We start from the raw sequence: 18,746 nt of genomic DNA, 5'->3' as shown, positions 1-18,746 counted from the left end.
TCCATTGATGGACTTTTACATGGACTCATTCACTAGGCAGGATGGAATGGCATGGCTCATCTGGTTCCCTGGGGACAGCTGCTTGTACCTGTGAATGAAAAGCTTTAACACACTTCATTAGTGCTGTACAGTAGTCTAAAATAGTATCATCAAGTAAATGTATATCGCAAAAGTGGGAGGCAACAGGTGATGAGGTGGGGACCTCATGGGTCTTTTCATTAGGATTTCATGTGGGCTAAGTCCAGTCTTTCGGTTGACAGTAGATCTCATATTCATAAGGGCTATAGGAAGTGCATCTGGCCATTTCAGGTGAGTCTCAGCACAAATTTTGGCCAGCTAATTTTTTTAAAATGCCATTTTGGCGTTCCACTTGGCCTGAGGCCTGCGGATGGTACAGGCAATGAAAGTTCTGCTGGATTTGCAGGACTTTGCAGACTTCTTTCGTTATCTGCTCAGTAAAATGAGTTCTTCTATCAGAGTTTATGGATAAAGGAATACCAAACCTTGGAATAAAGTCTCTGAGCAACTTTTTGCTCACGGTGATGGTATCAGCTTTTGCACATGGGTAGGCTTCTACCCATCCAGAGAACATACATACAATAACAAGAACATATTTATAAGAACAACATTTCTGCATTTGAATAAAATCTATTTGTAAATTTACAAACAGCCCCCAAGGTGGGGGATGTGCTGCTTTTTTTGTTTTTACAGGCTTTTCCACATTATTGGCTTTACAAATAGGGCAGGTACAACAGTATTGTTGAGCCACAGATGGAAAAGTTGGAGCAAACGAATTAAGCTTAACAGCTTCTATCATCCCTCCTTTGCTCATGTGTGCTATGCCGTGGTGTATGTGAGCAAAATAGGGAAGAAGGACTGTTGGGGCAACCAGGCAGCTGTCCGGGGAGTGCTACAAATGGTCAGGGTGTAACAAATACCCAGCCAGCCTCTACATATATTTTTCTGGTTCTGGAGCCTGATCTTGGAGGAGGGCAATGTCATGAAGACTTGCCAATGGAGACTGGTTAGTCAAGATAGACAAAAACACAGATATAGCCTGAGGAGTGGAAATAGCCTCAGCTTTGGCAGCGGAGTCTGCCAGAGCATTCCCATGCGTAACATCATCATAAGGTTTCTGGTGAGCTTGGCATTTAATAATATTAACAGCAGAAGGTAACTGTAAAGCATTTAACAAAGCATTTACATATGGACCATTATTAATTTTGGCACTTCCTGACGTGAGGAAGCTTCTTTGCTTTCAAAGTTGAGCATAATCATGTACAATACCAAAGGCATAGCGAGAATTCGTGTAAATATTAACAGAGGTACCAGAAGCTAGGGTGCAAGCCCTGGTAAGGGCCACAAACTCAGCAACTTGAACTGAATACACATTGGGCAAGTGATGGCTTTCTATAACATCATATTGGGAACATACTGCATATTTTGCAACAAGAGAACCTTTTGCGTTTCTTTGACATGATCCAGCAACATAAAATACTAGATTTGGGATTTTGCAAGGGGGTGTCCTTTAGATCAGTGCGGGGCATTGTTAGGTGGGCAGTAACAGCAATACAATCGTGGGGTTCATCATCTGAAGGAGTAGGCAACAGGGAGGCAGGGTTTAAAACAGGGCATCTAGTTAAAGTAATATTTCCAGCAGAAAGCAGCAAAATTTCATACTTAGTCAATCTAGCATTTGAAAGGTGTTGAGTTTTAGTTTTTAGTAAAAGGGCTGCTCCAGCGTGTGGGACAGAAACAGTAAGGGGTGAACCTAATACAAGGGTACAGGGCAGTTCAACAGTAATAGCAGCTGCAGCTACAGCATGAAGACATGGAGGAAGTCCAGCTGCAACTAGGTCAAGAGCAGAGCTATAATAAGCAATGGGACGGAGCTTGTCTCCATGTGCTTGAGTGAGCACAGTAAGTGCAAATCTGTCTTTTTCATGACAAAAAAGAATAAAGGGTTTAGTATAATTGGGAAGGCCTAGGGCAGGAGCTTGCGACAGAGCTCGTTTAATAGAGGCAAAAGCAGCTTCGGCTTTTGAAGTTCAGGGCAAAAGGTCAGGGGTATTAACAAGAGTTAGGTTTTGCAGTGGCTTGACTATAGAGGCATAGCCAAGTATCCACTGGGGGCAGTAGCCAGCCATGCCTAGGAAAGTATGCATTTGGGACACCGTAGTTGGTCTAGGGATTTTAAGAATAGCTTTTATTCTGGAAGAAGAAAGCAGTCGTTCTCTAGCGGAAATATCATGACCTAAATAGTGGACACGAGGGAGACAAAGCTGTAACTTTTCTTTAGATGCCTTATGGCCTTTTAGGGCAAGAGAAGTGAGGAGAGTTAAAGAATCAGTGTTACAGGCTTTAAGGGAGGTAGATGTTAAGAGCAGATCATCAACATACTGTACAAGCACAGAATTTTCTTTAAATATTATGTCATCTAAATTCTTCTTAAGAATTTGAGAAAAAAGAGAAGGGGATTCAGTATAGCCTTGGGGCAATCAAGTCCAGGTATACTGAAGTTCCTGATAGGTGAAAGCAAAAAGAAACTGGCTGTCAGGGTGTATAGGGATAGAGAAAAATGCAGAACACAAGTCAACAACAGTAAACTAACAGGTATTAGGAGGAATACAGGACAAGATAGTGGCTGGATTTGGTACAACTGGAAAAGTAGGTAAAACTGCAGAATTTACTGCACGGAGGTCTTGTACAAAGTGATAGGTATTCTTTCCAGGTTTCTTTCCAGGAAGAATAGGTATATTACAAGGGTTCTTTAGTAGGGACAATGATACCTTGCTTCAAAAGAACCGTTATAACAGGGTGTATCCCTTCTTCGGCTTCTGGGCGTAAAGGGTATTGAGCAACTTTAGGTAACGGCTTAGCTGGGTTTAATCTAATTTTTACAGGCTGGGCAGTATTGATTTGCCCTACTTCATTAGCATGTTGGGACCAGAGAAACGGAGGGACAGCCTTTATGATTTCCTCTTGTAACACAGAAAGATTAGGGGACTCAGGCTCAGGAGGTGAGCTAGCTAGGGTAGCAAGTACAGCCATTTCATTAACACAGGGAACATCTAAATAAACACCATTAGGAGACCAATAAATTGTACAGCCGAATTTACAAAGCAAATCTCTGCCTAACAAATTAACAGGAGAACAAGGACAGAGGAGAAAGGCATGTTGATCAGAAACAGGGCCAAGAGAAACATGTAAGGTTGGGAAACAGGATGAAGAACTATCTGATTTGAAATTCCTACAGAGTTTACAACAGCAGAGGAGAGGGGGGTTGTAGAAAATTCTTCAGCTTGGAGAGTAGAGCGACTTGCGCCGGTGTTTACTAAACATTTTGTAGGAGTGCCACTTATTAAACAGGAAACGAAGGGATCCTCTTGATTAAGTGAGAGAAGCAGGGCTGTGATGATGTTGTCATTCCTCAGGCTGTTCTAACAGGAGGCTCCTTGATTCGGGACGGACAATTGAGTGAGAGGAGGTGGTGGCTGGTTAAATGTCATCTCCGCTGGCCAGGCTGGTGAGGACAGTGAGCCTTCCAGTGTCCTGGTTGGCCACAATAATAACAACTGTCATGATTTTGGGACTGAAATTCTCTTTATCCCATCCCACAACCACATCCCCTGCCTCTGAATTGTCCTTGATGGAAACCTCAGCTTCTACCTCTGCCTAAAGTTTGTATTTGTAAAGACATTAGCTTAGTTTTCGTGGATTCCTTTTTCTTTTCTTGGCAGGCTGTACAGTGATTAGCAATGGTGACTAATTCTGTAAGCGTCTTAGTTTGCCAACCTACAGCAATTGCACGCAGCTGTTCCTGGACTTTAGAAAGAAGTCTTTGGACAAAAGTGGCAGCAGCTGCTTCTGGGGCAGTTTCAGCCACATCTTCAATGCCAGAATGTCTTTCAAATATGAGTTTCAAGTGATCCATGTAGTCTGCTGGGGATTCTCCTTTGTTTTGCTTACAGTTATTTATTTTGGCTCAGTCAGTTTTCCTGGGGCAGATTTTAAGCATGGCCTCAAGAAGGTGTTCTCGGGCACATACTAAGCGACTTCCCATTCCAGGGTCTTGAGGAGGCCAATTAGCCCGTGCGATGAGGTGGTTACAGAACTCGGAGGGCCAGAACACTTCTCATTAATTGGTTTAAATCCACCCATGTTGGCTCATAACAATTGATTACAGTTTCCAATTCATCTCTAAACTTCTTGGGTTCTTCCCTGATATTGGGGAATTGCTTAACAAGGTTTAGGAGATCTCCTGGGGTCCAGGGGGCATGGACTGTGACTGTAGTTTCCCCATTTGGACCCTGCCCTGGGAGTTGGCATAAAGGCATAATACGAGTCTTTTTCATTTTTAAAGGTGGGACTGGACCATATTGGGTGCTGGATCTTAAATAAGAGGAGGCCAAGGCTTCAGGAGACAGATGCCATGTCTCCGGTGGCTGCGGGCATGCCCCGGGGGCAGGTGATGTTTGTTGAGTGATGGTTTTCTGGTGGGATAGGCTGATTTCGCATGAAGAATCTATTTGGTTATTTTGAACTTTCTCGGGTTCAGATTGTGCCTGGGACTGGTATGGGGGTGGTACACTAAAAAAATCAATTATGTCTTTTACAGATTTATTCTCAGTCAATTGTGGATAAAGTTGTGTTGGTGCTGATGATGCTGTTGATGGGGGATCTCCTATTGGTGCTTTTTTCTGTTTGAATTCCTTTATCTGAGATTTTAGTTTTTCTCGGGAGTCCTTAAGGCTCTGAACTTGAGATTCTTGACATCTTTTGGAAGCTTCTACATACTAATCAAAAAATGTGTCCCACTGAGTCTGTGGCGTTTTACTGCCTCTTGACTTAAGGGCTCCATGGAGATGAAGGATTTACTTAACACAAATGTTCCCTCCAGGGGAAACTGCAAGCTAGAATCATCTCTGGTATACCAATTCCATTTGTCTAGAAACTTACAACTTTTATGGACATAGTGTGTGTACATGTACAATGCTGAAGTCCCTTTTGGCAGAGCCAGTATGTCTTTAGACCTTCCGCTCCCCATGTTTTTAAGCTCAATTTACACAGGTTTTTCACGCAGGAGAGGCTTATTGAGGGTGTCCGGCCAGGTCATGAGATTTGCTAGTGGTACAGGAATGCTGTGGCTAATGTCCAAAGACAAGCTTTCACAGCACCGGCACACAATGCAGTTACTCACTGTTAGACACGGCTCATTCATGAGAGTGGGTGTAGGGAAAATTTGTCACACAATCCTGATCTCCTTCAGTCTAAGAGCTTCCACCTTGCACCCTTGCTTTTGAAGAGCACACAGAACAAGTCTGGCAACCTCGGGGGCTGCACAAGGTTTCCACTCAGCTTCAGAAGGACCTCATAGTTCTTTACAGAACTTAACTCAATTCACACGGGGAAACACATTCACTGACAACAGCAACACAGTGTCAAACTCTTTTCTACTCAGAGTTCCTACTTACATAGTGGGTCTGACAATTCTGGCAGCAAAAGGGTCGGATAGGGTAAGCCTCAAGCAGCAAACAGGAAGACACATCGGCAGTCTCTCACCGAAAAGCCCCAATAGAGATTTCAAAAGGTCTCTTACCTAGTTTGGTGCTGGGGCGTCAGTGAGGAGACGGTCTGTATCTCAACTGATCACTCTGGGTGTCTCTATCTGAGTCACGGCACCAAATTGTGGAAGAAATCAAACTTCGCCTTGTGGTTGTATCAGAATTGACAGAGCTATCTTGGTTTATTTAAAGCTATACAAGTGATCACAAGGAGGGCTATCGAAGGAACTCTGAACTCTATAAGTTTACAAGCATATTTACACTTTAGACAGCAAGAAAAGATGCAGGGTTCAGACAAAGCAACCTTGAAAGAAACAGGAAGAAGTTGATCATTCATTTGTCACACGTAAGCACTAGGTCCACTTCTTCAGCAAACACATTGTTTTGGGAACAGCTATTAGTTTTGGGTTTTTTTGGTTCCTGGAGAGGAGGTTAACATTTGCACACAGACAAAACAAGGCATGAAGGTTTTTCCTTATCTTAGAACATTTTAAAACACATAGCATCAGCATCAGCATCTTTTTCTCTTCTCTTTCTCTCTCTTTTTAGTCAAGTAAGAAGCCTGGTTAAACTTATTTCCACAGTATTAAACAAGGTAATCAAATGTTGTGTGGCCAGGTCAGCACATTGTGACCCATGTAAAGTGACAGACCTAGGTCCATGTAGCTTTCTCCAACCTTTACTGTTCTCATCTGCCCTCTGTCCTGCTGGACAAGTCAGCTGCTGCATCTTACATAGCAGAGGATCATTCTGCAGGATAAAACTGGGTGTGTCTACAAGAGGTGCTTTACAGTGCAGTAGACTAATCTGCAATGTTATGTAAATGTGCACAGGAGATTAGTCTACTGTGCAGTCTTCTACTACCTGTACATACAGGTGGTAGATTTACCATGTAGTAGCTACTGTGCAGTAGCGCACAGTTACATAGCTGACTGGGAGCAAATTGTTCCCAGTAAGCCCAGGTGGCATGGGGTGGGGGAACAATCCCCTCACCTGGGAGTTTCCTGCTGCCAAGTCCAGCTCCGATCACAGAGCCAGGGCAGGGACAATGTCCTTTTGCCTCTGCAGCAGGCAGTCCCAGCTCCTTGGCTTCGATCTTGGAGCTGGGGCTGGGAGCTGCCTGCTGCAGGGGCAAGGGGATGTTATCCCTGCCCTCGCTCCAAGATCAGAGCCGGACTTGGCAGCAGGCAGCTGATGAGGGAGGAAGCAATGTGCAGCCCCCAGCTCCAATCTTGGAGCTGGGGCCTGGGAGCTGCCTGCTGTGGCTCCACCTTCAGAGTGGGGGCTGGGCAGCAGGCAGCTGCCTGGGGTGGGGTGGGGCTGGGAGCAGCTGCCCTGGAGACAGAACAGCACTGCCCACCCCGCAGACCACAGGCCTGACACTGGTACCTCCTGCCAGCCTGGGGCTGGCACCCAGAGGAGCTCAGAGCTCCCCCTTCCTGCCATATAGTAGCAGAGCTGAGCAGGAGTATCCCTCTCCTGAACTGTTCTTGGATGCATCCAGATGAGCATGCATGTGCCTCTTGCGGCATTTTAAAGGAATTTGAGATGCTGCAAGATGCACACTGGCAACAGAAAAACATTCCTCACACTTCACATTTGCAGCACCGGCTCAAAATTTGGTACTTGGAGATCCAGGTATCAAAATAAAATCCGGGGGAAAGGAGCGGAGCAGGGCACGGTCCCTGACCATGCCCTGAGGCACCTGAAGGTTCAGGTCATAGATTCATAGATGTTAGGGTCAGAAGGGACCTCAATAGATCATTGAGTCTGACCCCCTGCATAGGCAGGAAAGAGTACTGGGTCTAGATGACCCCAGCTAGATGCTTATCTAACCTCCTCTTGAAGACCCCCAGGGTAGGGGAGAGCACCCCCTCCCTTGGGAGCCCATTCCAGCCCCTGGCCACTCTAACTGTGAAGAAGTTCTTCCTAATGTCCAGTCTAAATCTGCTCTCTGCTAGCTTATGGCCATTATTTCTTGTAACCCCCGGGGGCACCTTGGTGAATAAATACTCACCAATTCCCTTCTGTGCCCCCATGATGAACTTATAGGCAGCCGCAAGGTCGCCTCTCAACCTTCTCTTGCGGAGGCTGAAAAGGTTCGGGCCCTTTAGTCTCTCCTCATAGGGCTTGGCCTGCAAGCCCTTAACCATACAAGTGGCCCTTCTCTGGACCCTCTCCAGGTAATCCACATCTCTCTTGAAGTGCAGCACCCAGAATTGCACGCAGTACCCCAACTGCGGGCTGACCAGCGCCCGATAGACGGGAAGTATCACCTCCTTGGACCTATTTGTCATGCATCCGCTGATGCACGATAAAGTGCCATTGGCTTTTCTGATGGCTTCGTCACACTGTCGACTCATGTTCATCTTGGAGTCCACTCGGACTCCAAGATCCCTTTCCGCTTCCGTGCCAGAGTCTATTTGTGGATAGGGAAGAGTCTACTCGTGGATTAGAAACTAGCTTAAGGATAGAAAGCAAAGAGTGAGTATAAATGGTCTGTTTTGGGGATGGAAAAAAAGTAAACAGTGGGGTTCCCCAGGGATATGTGTTGGGACTGGTGTTGCTTAACATATTTACAAATGATCTGGAGAAGGCAGTGAGGTGGCCAAATTTGCAAATGACACAAAATGATCTGAAGTGGTAAACACCAAGGTGGACTGTGAAGGACTACAGAAAGATCTGGCACTATTGGGCAACTAAACGGCAGGTGAAATTCAATGTAGATAAATGTAAAATGATGCACTTGGGCAAAAATAACCCAAACTATGCTTACACTATAACAGGCTCTACATTAGCTGTTACTGCACAGGAAAGAAATCTGGAAGTCATTGTGGACATTTTGCTAAAAGCATCAGCTCAGTGCTCAGCAGCTGTCAAAAAGGCAAACAAAAAGCTAGGAATTATTAAGAATGGAATTTTAAATCCATCCACCCTTGAATACTGTGACCAGTTTTGGTCCTCACAACTCAAAAAGGATATGGAAAATCTTGAGAAGGTACAGAGAAGGGCAACAAGGATGCTGAGTGGTATGGAGGGGCTTCCATCTGAGACTAAAGAGGGTAGGCCTATTTAGTTTAGAAAAAGAGACATCTGAGGGGGGGCATGACAAAGGTTTACAATATACTAAATGGTGAAGAGAAAGTTCATAGGAATTTTTATTAACTGTCTCTCACAATATAAGAACTAGGGGTCATAATATGAAACTTGCAGATAGGAAGTTTGTTAGTTTAAAAGTAACAAAAAGAAAGTATGTGTGTTTTTTTACACAGCATGCAAAAAAAAAAAAAAACACAGCATGCAAAAATGTGGAACTCATTGCTACACGATGTTTGGAAGCTAACAGTTTAACCAAGTTCAAAAAGGGATTGGATAAATTCTTGGTTGAAAGGTGCATCAGTAGCTATTGAACATTGGAATCAGGGGTACAAACTCTTAATTAGATCCTAAATGCTGGAGGCTCCCAGTGGGACAGAAACAGTGGAAAAAATCTTGGTCATGCCCTGTTCGATTTCCCTTTCAGCATCCACTCTCTGTCACTGTGTGATACGGGATGCTGGGCACGACGGATCTATGTTCTGACCTAGTAAATGGCAGATCTTATATTTTTATTAACTGCCAGAACATCCTAGAGAGATTCTCATGTAACCAAATGTTGGTCTCTGGTAGAACAGACTCTGAGCATTGTATCCTCTGTATGCTTATACCTGGGCTATCTCCAGGTTGTAGCCAAGCCTTTGGCAGGCAGGGCACGAGTTATGTCATCTCTCAGGCAGGACTGTTGTACAAATGCTAGTGACTGAGGTGACCTGTAGGATAGGGAAAGTAGCCTACCCATAGTCCCTTTCAGGCTTTACAAAACAGAGGGATGAATAAGGCCTACCATAAGAACAGCAGCAATGAAAAATTCCTATTTTTGCCCTTGCCAATGTGGTCAAGCCTGGCAGGGAGCAACACCTCTATGCCCACCTTTGAGACTGCCAACAAGGAGGCCAGGTGTGACCAGAGATAGCCGCACATTTATGTGATTTCAGATCTACATTCAGACCATTTCACCATTCATTGCATTTGGGATTATTCTAGCATTGAGCAAAAAACTGCAATCTATCCTTCCTATAATAGAAGAGTAATTTTCTTTCATACCAGTGGCTCCCTGTTGCTGAAAAATGTACAAGAGAGACACTTGGATCCACAGAGCTACCATCAATCTGAACAAAATTGATGCAAGAAAAACTTCACTTCTAGTTCTAGGTAAGTGAAAAAACAGATATTTTAGATACCTGAATAGCAGAACAGTAGGCAGCACAAAAAGCCTCTCTGCTGATTAGATCTCACAAATATAAATGAAAATTTAAACAAATGTTTCAGAAAATCACCAGGATATCTTGTTACAAACATGCCTGAAATCATTTTAAGGGAAAACATTTACCTCTAATAGAAGACACAGCTCCATTGCAGTCCTAAACTGGTGACTGGGTCAGTGACTGGTGCTTGAGAGATGTCCACCTTCACAGTTACCTGGAAACCAATGCTCCCTATTATGATACAGCTAGTATGATCTCTTATTAGTTTCCAATTTTTTTCTAATTAGGACATACAGCAGCTAGAACAGAAGACAGGAGTCAAAATGCAATGGGACAAAATTCAAAATGTCACTGAAAAAGAAACAAGGGCAAAACATGTTCTTGTTATAACTCTTTTGATAACATTTCTGCACAAAGTTACTTTCTCTACATTGTTTTAGCTGGTAAGAGTAGCCAAAGAATAAAATCATGTGTGCAATATAAGAATACTGTGAGTTTGTAACTGTGTAGAACAGATTCATCTAGGAAACTGATTCTCTGGTCTTGTGGCACATGTCCCGCCTTCTAATTTGTAAAAGGTGGTCACCCTACACTTACACCATACTAATGGCACTTAAAATGGAAGTGTCTGCTTATTAAATCTTGTTAATTCTTGCTAAGTGGCCTCTGTGCATCTCAAAGTTATGGCACTTCAGGCAAGGGTTAATTCTGTGTCATGCTACCTAGCTAGTGTTAGGGTAACTTTAGTCTGCTCTATATGAATAAAACCAGCAATTTTCAGTCCTCCAGAATCCAAAGATGCAGTACTCCCAGCACCCCCTGCCCCCATCCCAACCAACCCAGAACAGGGGTAAATCTCAAGTGTCCTGGCTCATAGCCATGTTCCTCCTCACCAGCCCTCTAGTGGGAAGTCAGAGCTGTACAAGCAAGAAACATTTTAATCCTTAGCATGCATTTGCTCACAGCATGTTTTAACTTTTCACACTGCTTAAGATTCCACACATTTAGTATGGTCTAAGTATAACATGTAATTTCACCCTAAAATACTCCTCAAGCTGAGTAGTAGTGATAGATACTGATCCTGACAATGAAGCAGTCTTACTAAATTGTGCTTGTTTACTCCACCATCAAGACCATTTGCCTCTCAAAACACGATAGTTAAAAATTAATTATTTTCGCAAGCTAGAAAAATTGGGAGAAATGAGACAATCTGTAAGCACTGCATGCTAGCACATATCCCTGGTTCTGTCTGTACTAAGAAGGAAACAGTCTGTTTGCTTTTATTTTTCCTTCCCAGTAGATTTAGCAAGGCTTAGTGAATTTTACCAAGCCAATTTTACATTAAGATTTCAATATACTAGGCTAAGCTTAAAAGTCCCCTCCCATGTGTACACCTTGCCTGGCATCTTCAAAGTTCCTCACAGGTGTGAAGAACATAACCAATGGTATCTTAGCAGTTTGCCCTTTAGTAATCATTGGGACACTGAAATGAAATGCAGGCAAAAGGAAATTGTACTTATACCAGACTTCAAGCAGAAAGAAAGAGCAGGGAAATCAAAACTTTTTTTTTTTTACAACTGTTTTCAGTCCTTTGCAGCTGCCTGTCTCCCTCTTTTCTGATTTCCAGTAATGGCTTGAATTTGTTTTGTCACTGTTGTTGGAATTGTGCCTCCTTTAAAGGCATCACTGAGCATGTCTATATTTTCATTAATAACCTTAAATACTGCAGATGTAGTTTAGTACCTCCTTAATGAAGAAGTAACTGAATGCACAGCATTGGTGACGCATAGGGGGTGCACACAGGTGCATGTACACCCCCTGAGTGTTGTGGTACACCCCTTGCGGGCAGTAACCACTCATTCCCCCCTATGCAAACACCATTGCCGCTGGCTGCCACTGCCGGCAGTGTCTGTGGATGGTTACTGACCACTGATTGGTGCTCGTCACCCCCTCTCCCACCACTGACAGTGCTGTGGCTGCCTGTGGCAGCTCCCCACTTGCCTGCGCCATGCTCCTGCTGCTGCCATTGCTGCCACCGCCTGCAGAAGTTTGCCCTGCCCCACCAGCCTCCGGGGGCACGTGTCATGCATGATGCACGGTAACTAAAGTTACTGCACAGTATCACCAGCACATTGTTACTTAGTGACATTTACTGTGCATTAGCCTAATAACACTGAGCAGCAAGCTATTAGCACAGTTTTTGCTGTACACACTACTGCACAGTTATTAGGCTCATGCGCAATAAGGATCTTGTGTATATGCTCACACTGAGAATTTATGCTGTTGCATTTGCTATCATATTAGTATTGCCTGCTTGATCTGGATTGGCCTTTATTATCCTGGGCTATAAATCCAAAAATGTTATAGATTCATAGACATTAGGGCTGCAAGGGACCTTGGAAGATCAGGCCCTCCCGCTCACTCTCCTGTGCAAACTCCAATGCCAACTTGTGTGCCGGAACCAGAAACACACCTGTTTGCACAGCCTGTTCAAGAGGCTCTGGTCATGTGGCTCCCTGGGGGGCTGGGCGAAGTAGGACCTGGGGTGGAAGCATGACCCTCCTCCTCTCTACTGGCTAGCTCCCTTCCACCATGGGCCCCTGCTTACCTGCGGGCAGGCCAGGGCTCATCAGGGGTCCTGGGGTCTCTCCTGGGGTCCCCTGGGCTCACAGGGGCACAGCGGGCTTTCACCCGTTGGTCTCTCATTGGAGCTGGGACCCGAATGCGGCTTCTGCCATTGCTGGGCCCTTTTTAAACCGCACACATGCGCAGAAGGGCTGGTCAGTGCCATGCTGCTCTTGGGGGGATAAGGGGTTTCCTTCCCTCCACTGAAGGAGGGGACAGGTAAGTGCCCCCCCTAACCTGCCTCACATGCCGGCAGCCCGGTCGCACAGCTTCCTGTGGGGCTGGGCCAAGTAGGAGCTGGCGTGGGTGGCGTGACCCACCTTGTCTCCACTCAGCCACCTCCCAGCTGGCTATGTCCCTCCCACCACGGGCTCCAGGCCTCAAACTGCACCCAAACAAAACAGGACCTCTAAATCTGAAATCAACAGAGGCAGAACACCCCCAGCAGCAGCCAATCAAGCAGATGCCCACCATCCAACTGGAGAATCCAGGACACCTCTTCATGCCTGAAGACAAGCTGACATCGGCGACGTGTAGGAGGGGGACGGGACACGTGCTCCCCCTGAGATTGGCTGCTGCCCACGTCTGCGGGCAGTTGCTGCTTGCAATGCCCCTCACCACTGACACTGCTGTGGTCGCCTGTGAACGGTCCCCACTCACTGCCGCCATGACCCCACTGCTAACATCACCACCGCCACCTGTGGGCAGTCACCATATCCCCCAAGCCTCAGGAGGCATGAGTTGTTCATGCAAGCCCACATCCTATTTGGACCACTCCCCAGAAACTCCAAAGGCACATTCAACCAAGCTGGGGCTCTAACCATCACCCTACATCAGCCGCACAAGCTGTACTAACCACATGACCAACCACTCTTCCTGGCCACAGATTGTACCCAAACAGGGTGGGCTCAGTTTCCTTGGGCAAATGTGAAGCTCAACCCAACCGAAGTTATCTTCCCCTGACCTCTACCCAAACGCAATGACTAAATCAAAACAAACCAGGGCTCCGCCCCACAAAACTTAAGCCAGCAACCAACTAAATCAGTGCCTCCACACCCATATCCCCATGCTGACCAAACCAAGTGATGGCATCATACCACACACCTTCTAAACCTCACCATTTCCCCATCTGAACCAGGCAAAATCAAACAAAAGCACTAAGTGTGAGGCCATAGTTTCAAACCCGGAGAAGCGGCCTGGGCAACATAGCTGCTCTTCCCAACCTACCACCTTACAAACAACCAAAGAGGTTGATCCAGGCTGGCTTGAAGGCTCCAACAGTGCCTAATCCTCCCCCCACTCCCTGTCAACTAAGCAGCTAGACAGGGTCAGCTGGCCCTGCACTTCCCCACACAAACCTCTGCTCCAGGCAACACAGCTCAGCCTCACCCAGCCTTCCCTCCATGTTGCTCCACAACTCCCTTCTGATTTACCTCCCAGCTTCTGCACCTGTCTTCCTGCTAGGCTCTGCTCTCTGCTTCATCTCCCCACCTGCTCCTCCGCTGCCTTGTCTGCTTCATATCACAGCTTGCTGCCATAGCTCACTCTTATAGCCTGCTCTCCCATTTTGCTCCTGGCTTCCTGACCTACTTTTTCTTCCAATCCTGCTTACTTATGCTGCCCAGGGTCTGCACCTCAATCCCCAAGTCCCCACAGACCATGACACCCATGTTCCTGCTTTACACCTACTCCCAAGGTTGTATTCCACACAGCACAGTGCCCCCCCACCTCAATCCCCAGACCACAGCTAAGTAACTATGACCCCCCCACTCCTGAAGCCACCTCACACTAACCGCAAGGTTGTAGTGGTCCAAGCCAGTCACCACCCAAACCCCACAGTTCCTAGCAACTCCAAGAAAACAGTGTTCTCCTACACACCCCTGATGCAAGAGTGCAGCCAACCATTCCCATTTAAAGTGATATTTCATTAATGAATCAAACCACAGGCCCCTGTATTATCCCACACTTCACACAGGCTGAAGGCCAACACTTCCACACTGTTGTCAACAATCTAGAATGTATCACCTCTTTCAAGCCCCAACCTACAGCCAATCAAATGAGGGGCTATATTTATCCCCTGAAATCAGGCTCCCATTACTCAATTGCCATCAACTGTGCCAGGACAACCCTTCCTGCCTCAACACCCAGCCAGACCCAGTTAAGAGCATTCCCCCAAACTCCCACGGTGTGTCCAACCAAACCAGGGCTCCACCACCTCTAAGCTGAGCAACAGGCTTCACCAACAAAATTGCTTTCTGGCCCCCTGCCCAAACCTTGCAGGATGCATGCAACCAAGATTTTCCCCCTTCCCCATGCTACAACTAGGGACTAAACCCAAAGTGGAGTTACCCCACCCAGAAACATGCCCAAAGCATGCACCAAAGCAAGGTAGGTCCTTCCCATTAACACTCTGGCTGTACTCTACCTATCCAGGTCCACCACTCCCAACTTGGGCTTGCTGCAAACAGTGAGGAGTGAGGCTGCCTCAGTGTGTAAACACTAACAGGTGGGCCTGTAGCCTTATCTCTTGCCCCCTTAATAGCAGTCATTTCACCAGAGTAACCATAATACAGGTAACTAATGTTATTCTAGAGCAAAGGCTGAGTAGGGAGGCCCATCTCCAAGTTGCTGCTGCTCTGCTGTGGGGGAGCGCTGTTGAGGTGCAAAGCTGGGGAGCACAGCTTTGGTTGCTGAGGACCACTGCTAGGCTGTGATGCTGGGGAGTGCTGCTCTGGCTGCTGAAAAGCACCAGGAAGTGCTGCGCCATGTGCTGATGTTCTTCTGCTCATCCCCTGCAGGTGGCTGTGCAACCCAAGCTCTCAGACCTCGACCTACTTCAGTGGTAGGTTCAGGGATTTTCACCTCTTTTACCTACCAGGATTCCCCCTGAACCCACAAAGGACAAATTGATCCCACCCACTTGCCCCTGTGTGTAACAACACCCCCAGGTTTTTCTTTTTGTTTTTCACTTAGAAATATGACATCCCCTTTCCCCCATCATTTATGCTTTTTTCTCTCCCCTCCTCTATTCCCTATGTGTATATATATATAAATAGTTATAAGTTAAATTGAAACCCTGTGTACATAAGTCCCCTTTTATAGTAACCATGAGCTATTGTAATAGTGTTTTGCTGTGTGTGTTGGATGACTAATGTATTATACCATATGGCTATTGTGTCTTAAGTGTCTCTATGTTAACATTGTATGATTTAGGCCTGCAATATGGGTTCGCATGAGTGAAGTCAAGTATCCATTTTGCGTGTCAGGTTCCCATCTTGTTCCCACCTTGTCCCCATGCCCTGTTGTATAAGTATGTTGCAATTATGACTTGTTTAAGTCTGTAACCTCTCCCATGTAAATTGGTTTTCCTTGAATGCCCGAAACAAAAGAGTGAATGGATGAGTGAAACACAATGATAGCAGGACCCCCTACTAAATCACTCCACCATCAAAACCAATACCTGAACCAATGATCTAGCTATTGGAACCACCCTCTGCATTCAAGAAACAAAAGATGAGGCAACCCACCATTGTGCCAATGTTGCACATGCTCAGTATGAACATTTGGAACCCTCTGGAACAGGGCTGACCTTGCCTGGTCATGCCCTCCCCATAGAAGGTTATAGGTAGTCTGCCCCATAAAAAAGGGCAGTGAAGACTGACTCCTTGGGATGCCATCTTCACCTGGACCAGACCTGCTCCATGTCACTCTGCCTATCAACCCAGAGGCTCTGCCAGTGATCTCCTCTGGACAACACCTGCTGGAGAAAGACCTCGACTGGCCGTTGAGAACCCCCTTCCAGCTTGGATAGGTAGCTATCACCCCCACCTTCTCTTCAACCAAGGACTTGGACTTTGTTTCTCTTCCCTATCTGGACTCTAACCCTTCCACTGTGTCTCTTTCTCCTGCTACCATTGTGTGAGGGTGTGTGTAGGAACCAAGCTGTACAGTACAGTGTTCATTTAATAAAACCATTATTTGGAACTCTGAGTTGGGTTTTGCTTTACTACGGTTCTGGCCCTGCTCCAATCTCTGCTCCTCACCCCTCTAACTTCTGTCTCATTTCTCCCTCTCCTGCTTCTGGCTCACCGCCACCTTCAAAACCTGTCCCATGCTCCTGTGGCTTCAGCCATCCTGAGCTCCTCTCTGCCTGCAAACCCCTTTTTTTGCTATTGCCTCATTCCCCCTGCGTTTTCCCCTGATCTCTGCCACTGCTATTGCCTCATCTCCACTGCCTTGCTCCACTGCCACTTGCTCTTTAGTTACCAAGCACCCCAAGCATAGGTACCACAGGCACCAACACACACACACTGTCACCTTAGTGTTTAACCTGTGCGTATATGTGTATGTATGTGTGTGTTGTATATGATTTCATGTCATTATCATGAGTGTGTGTATGTGCTTGAATTGGTGATGTGTGCATGTGCATTTGTACACCACGTCCTCCTGTTTAACAGCACAATATTGAGATCCTGAGCATTACCCTAACCCCACAGGGCAACATGTGGAGCTGGGAAGCCACAAGCCCATGCAGCGAGTGTCTCAATCTATCCTATTCCTACTCATATGCACACCATCCCTGCATTCAAACTTCAGGGCACCCTATTACAGGTCTCTGCACACCTCCCAGGGAAGTCCCACGCAGCTTCTAGTGAAGCTAAGCATGACCGCAACCTAAGTCCTAATTATTCCTCATTATGTGCTTGTTGCACTTGCACATACTACCCTGTTGACTGCATTCTCCCAAGACTTTTCCAATATAAAGCTTCTGCCAATACACAGGCTACACCCAAAGAGACAGAAGGGAATAAGAGAAGCAAATAACAAAACAAGCCTGGCATCACAACAGGACCAGTGTCCAATGCACCAAGGCAGGAATTTGAGCAGCATCAGGCCATCATAGTCACAGAGTGCGGGGTAACTGAAGCAGGGTGGGGGGAGAACCACAGGGACCAGGAAACAGAGGGAAAAGGGAGATGAGGCAGGATGGGCTGATGATGTAGCAAGAAAGGACCACAAACAGAACTAGGGTGCAAGAAACCTGGAGCAGAGCATGACAGACCAGGTGACTACAGATAAAAGGGGTCAAAGTAGGAAAAGACAGCAGGAGAAGAGGCATAGGAGGAAACAGAAGCAAAGAGGGACAAGCCAAGAGGGGAAAGGAAGTAGCAGGAGGCAATGACTATGAAGATAGTGTAAGGAATGCTTGGGAGAATGCCAGGCAAAGGGGACTGCAGACAATGTAGAGAGGTGAAGGGGAAGAAAGAGCAGGACCCCACAAACTAGTGGTTAACACATAAAGAGGCAGCATGGAACAGGATGGAGTGGGGAGAACAATGTGGACTGTGTGCAAGGCAGCTGCAGCCACCTGAAGTGCCCAAGGGCTTCTGTTGAAGGATAGAGATGTTTCAGGCTGTGTTGATGGTTGCGGCTGGCAGGACCTCCCCAAGCTACATTAAGGCCATAGGAAATGTGTAGATGGGGCACGTGCCCCCCCCGAAATTGGCCCTCGCCAGCCAGGGAGTGGGGAGCACCGGCTGGTGCCTCCTCCGAGAAGCATTAGTGACACTTCTGGTTTTCCTGGCAGCACTTTCGGTTTGCTGCTGGTGCTTCTGGGGTTGGCAGTCAGCCACTGGGGGACTGCCCCCATTGGTGATTGGCTGCTGGTGCCCCCCCAGAGCCAAGAGGGACCAGTCACCCATGGTCAAGGCTACATAATACACCAAGTGGGGGCCCAAAGCAGGACTAGGGGAAATGCCAGGGAACAGGAAGGACTTGGGGGAAACAGGGAGAAAAGTCAACAGCAGACAGCAGAAAGGGGGGGGGGGGGGGGGGGCATGAAAAATGATAGGCACAAGGAGGCAAAAGCATACTGTCACTAACAGCAGAGTGAGACACCCCTGGAAGATGATGGGAATGGAACTGCAGATGGAACACACAGTAAAAGGGGATGGAAGGAGAGACTAAGAGTTTAGTAACTAGGGACTGATAGACCAAAACTCAGCATAAAGCAGGAGTGGGGCTGGAGTGGCAGGACTCTGTGGGCTGGGTCCCAGGTGGCTCTGGCTGTTTGAGCTGGGTCAAACGCCAGCACTGAAGCCTGGGAAAGATCTGAGGGTTTTTTCTTCAAGAGAAAAAGAGAGGACATAAAGGCCTCCGGTTTTGTATCAATAGAGGACAGAGGGCAGAGTAGCAGAAAACTGGAATGTCCTCTATCATGGCCACCCTAGTGAGGTCCCTGTTACCCCATGCC

Source organism: Alligator sinensis, unplaced genomic scaffold (genome assembly GCF_000455745.1).
Source record: "Alligator sinensis unplaced genomic scaffold, ASM45574v1 scaffold77_2, whole genome shotgun sequence".
Lineage (NCBI taxonomy): Eukaryota > Metazoa > Chordata > Crocodylia > Alligatoridae > Alligator > Alligator sinensis.
This window is presented reverse-complemented; position numbering follows the sequence as displayed.